Below are 4,467 nucleotides of genomic sequence, written 5' to 3'. Positions count from 1 at the left end.
CTGAAAAAATCCCAGAACTGACTTTTTTCCATTTATTTTTCACTTTAAATAGATGGATGGATGGATAGATGTTCTTCATTTAATACTCAGTCTTAAGGGGAAATGCCATAGACAAAACACACCTGCGGCTCCCTGATACAAACAGAATAAACCTTTTGAACTTGACAATCAACTAAAGCACGTATTTCATTTTAATTGCTAATGAACGAGCAGCATTTATAAAAAAAAAAGGCTAAAAAGAGGAACAAAGGATGTGTGATCAAAGCACTACTGATTTGTCACTTTTGATTTTATCTCTCTTTCTTTTTTTTTTGCTGAGTTCTTTGTTTATGGACTTTTGCCTTCATTATATAGGACTTGCATTGTGACACAATGCAGGTTGGTCTCAAACCTTACTATGTTCTATTGCTGCACCACAGCTCCAACAAGGGAGCCAACCTTTTTTGTTATGAGGGTTATATTAAGCACATGTACTATTTTAAGTGTCAAAAGAGTCCGTTTTGCACTCTGTCTCCACTAAAACACACATTTCACTAGAAATATACTGTTTCATTTCAAAGCTGCAATACAAACACAACTACAAACAAACACACTCGTAATTGATTGGAAAAAAATGCAATGCCACAGGAAATCACACAGTCCTCTGATTCATCTGTGGATTAAAAAGAACAGTATTTAAATGAGTCTGAGTCTGTATTAAACGCAAACCAGTGCACATCAAACCTTAAAAAGTACATTTAAACAACTGTACTTCCAGATATTATAATATTAATGAAATAAAAGACCACTTAAGTGTACTTAAAGAGAGGGCATTTTAATTAATGTTTCTGAACACACTTAAGCACACTTTTAAAAAGTGCACTTTGTAATGTTATCAAATTACACATTTTACTTTAAAGTCCTTTTAAATCATGTTTCAATAACCTTTTGTCGTGCTTTGAAGTACACTATTTTAATGTGTTGACTAAGTAAAATATTTTATTGTAATTTTATCATTTTCACTTAAAGTATGTTTCTTAACACACTTTTAAAAGGTGCACTTTGTAGTAATGTCAAACATTTTACTTTACATTTTAAATCATTATGTTTTTATAATTGTAACGTGGTCATGCTTTAAAGAAAATGGACTTAATTGCAACTTCATTACAAATATATTCAAATCCAAGGCATACAAGTTTCAACGGAAATGAATTAAAGTATATTTTCGTTTATCATAAATGCATGTCAGAACATTCAGCAGTACTTTAATCACATTTCAAAGACAATAGACGGAATTATAAAATTTTATATAAAGATGTATTTAAGACCTACTTAAGTGAGTCAAAAAGGTTTTGCTATTTTGTGTGATATAAATGTACACTATAATATAAGTAGTAAATACTGAGCACAGAATCACAAAAAAATTGATTGATGGTGACCTTTGACCTTGATCACCCATGTTACCGCTCACCTTTGAAATGGAACCTCAAGGTATGTCATGTCAAATGTCAAAATCGACCCCAGAGGATATGAAAGGTCATGGGTAAACATGTGAAATGCCAAATAAAAGGACAAAGACCATAATAATCCCCAGAGATTATGAAATTTCAAAGCAGGGTTCGTACAGATGCTGCAAAATGACATTTCAGGACTTTCGAGGACTTTTCAAGCACTATTTTTTTGGTTTTCAAGGACTAAAATCAGAGATCGCACTTATCAAACAATATTGTTATTATCTTTCAAATTCTAATAAATAAACAAATAAAACAAAATGGTACAAAGAAAAGTGCAGCACAAGCAAAGCATGCAATGACTGTGGCACCTTTAACATTTAAAAGGATACTAAGGCAAAGTTATCGCTTTCCTTATTCAAACTGATTTTATTTTATGAATACACGATTGACCTGAAAGCTATATCATACACTTGGAAAATTATGAGCTATATCACGCTTGTAGACACTATGGATGTGACAATACACTTAGCTCATGAAAAATACGAAAAATAATGGGAACGAGACAATATTTTAATACTATTTTAAAGAAATTTTAAATGACAAAACATTTGTTTTTTAATCACAAAATGCAAAACTATACAGTTGTATTTTAAATGTTTTAACTAATCTGGGGCCGTAACTAACCATTATTTTGGTAATCAAGTAATCAACTGATAATTTTGACAATTGATTAATTTGATATTTTTAGTAATAAAAATAGACCCAAGTGAAAAACAGGCTTTAATATTTATATATAAACTAACGATAAGGCAATCATAATTTGTTCAAATAAAGTATCAAAACCAAGTACATGGTTTTATTGAACAACATTTTTAAAATACATACTGTAATATGCCTATATAATTATAATATGAACATAACCAACTTAAGTACATTATATAAGTGTGACATGGATGGTCAAGGTCAAAGATCACCATCAGTCAAATGTTTGGTCATTCTGTGCTCTGTATTTACTACTAATACATGTTCATTTAATTGCAATTAACATGCAAGTCTGAAAACATGGCATTCAGTTCACAATTAAGTATATTATTTCCATAATAATAGGTACTCTTTTTAAAAGTATGCTAAAGTGAAAAAAAAAAAAATATCCCAGAATGAGAAAACTATTATTATATTTAAAGACTTGGCCATACATACCACTTTCTTATAGCACACGCTGGTGCTTAGAACGGGCATGAGTGGGCCAAAACAGATCTGCGTGTCAATACCTCGTCTATCTCAGAGTCAGTGGCACCCTGACATCACAAACAGAGGCAGAGGAGGCTGAATGATCCATCCCACGATGGGCATAACATTCCACAGCGTTCATCAAAACCGGGAGCATGTGTGTTTGTTTGAGTGCTACTCACACAGGCTAGTCTATGAACCGCTTTGGGAGAAGTCAAAAGACTCTGAACCGTTCCTGAACTTCCTCCCACAGGTCAGGAGAACCCAAGAGAGATCTGCAGAAAACAACACATCATTTATCTTAAAAAATAAGGCATTACTACTATTACTTTTGCTAATATTTAAGGTCAGCGATTTGAACAACTTCCTTGAACCAATGTATTAAGCAACTCAGACTGCTATGAACACGAAGTATACTTTAGATTGCATGGCATGGATGTGGTGTGGAAAGTCTGAGTCGGTTCTACAAAAAAACATCAAGCAAATCCATTCATGCAACTCTACCTGGGGAACACAGATGCAAACATACCCATTGTGCCTCTGGCGATCCATACTGGAGTGTCTGGAAGATCTCTCATATCCCATGAGGGAATGATGACGACCCACTTCCTCTGCGTAGTCGAGGAGATCGTCTGTGTCTGAAGAGTCTTCCTCAGCCATCTGAAATAATGATGGACAGTGGCAGGTTATAAACAATAGAATATGTAAGCAAGTACATACCCTTGTGAAAAAGAAGTGCACTTAATTGTATTGCATGTAAACTTGTACACTGCAAAAAATGCTTTTCTTACTTAGATTTTTTGTCTTGTTTCCAGACAAAATATCTAAAACTTCTTTCTTGACAAGTAAAAATTATTTCCAGAAAAAAACAAGTCTAAATTAAGTGAGTTTTTGCTTAGAAAAAGCAAAATAATCTGCCAATGTGGTAAGCAAAATAATATTGTTTTCTGTATGAAATAAGGTTATTTTTCTTACCTCATTGGCAAATCATTTTGCTTGTTCTAAAAATTGTTGTTGTTGTTTTTTAAAACAAGAGAATAATTTTTACTTGTCTAGAAAATCCTTCTTGATTTAAGAAGTTTTAGATATTTTGGCTGAAAACAAGACAAAAAAATGGGTATATTTTAAAACTGTACTTGCAGATAATATAATATTAATGAAATAAATGACCACTTAAGTGTATAAAAAGAGGGCATTTTCTGAATATATTTAAGTACAATTTTAAAATGTGGACTTGGTAATGTTATCAAATTAAAGGTTTCACTTTAAAGGAATTTTAAATCATGTTTCAATAATCTTTTGTCATGCTTTAAAGAAGTAGACTTATTTTAATGTTGACTAACACAATAAAGCACACAAAATATTTACATTTAGTCATTTAGCAGACGCTTTTATCCAAAGTGACTTACAAACGAGGACATTAGAAGCAATCAAAACCAACAAAAGAGCAAAAACATGCAAGTGCTATGACACGTAGGAAGGTTTTTTGTTTTGTTTTTTTAAAGAAAGCGAGTAGATAGAATATAGAAAAAAGAAAGCTAGTGTTTTTTTTTTTTTTTTTTATAAGAAACAAGTAGATAGAATAGAAAAAAAAATCTAGTGTTAGTTTTACAAGAAAAGCTAGCAGTTAGAGAATAAATATGCAATTGATAGAGGGTCAAAAGTGTGTGTTTGTTTAAATAATAAAAACAACAGTTATTTGTACAGTAACTTAAAAATATTGGATTATAATTTGATCTGTAGTCTGTTATTCAATATTACATTTAAGGCAAATATATTTTAAAAGCACCAAATTGGAACTTCA

The 4,467-nt window shown here is 31.6% G+C and overlaps 1 pseudogene across 1 annotated transcript in view; it reads right to left on the bottom strand.

Moving 5' to 3' along the window:
• Positions 1-2,659: 2,659 nt before the first annotated feature.
• LOC306870417 overlaps positions 2,660-4,467 on the bottom strand; it is a 6,496-nt pseudogene continuing 4,688 nt past the window's right edge. Inside the window, exons 8-10 of the transcript in view lie at positions 3,193-3,323; positions 2,846-2,938; positions 2,660-2,731 (exon numbers count right to left, since the gene is read on the bottom strand). The product of the transcript in view is annotated as an uncharacterized misc_RNA (transcript). The remainder of the gene's footprint in view (positions 2,732-2,845; positions 2,939-3,192; positions 3,324-4,467) is intronic.

Source organism: Barbus barbus, assembly GCF_936440315.1.
Source record: "Barbus barbus genome assembly, chromosome: 1".
Taxonomy (NCBI): domain Eukaryota; kingdom Metazoa; phylum Chordata; class Actinopteri; order Cypriniformes; family Cyprinidae; genus Barbus; species Barbus barbus.
This window is presented reverse-complemented; position numbering and strand designations above follow the sequence as displayed.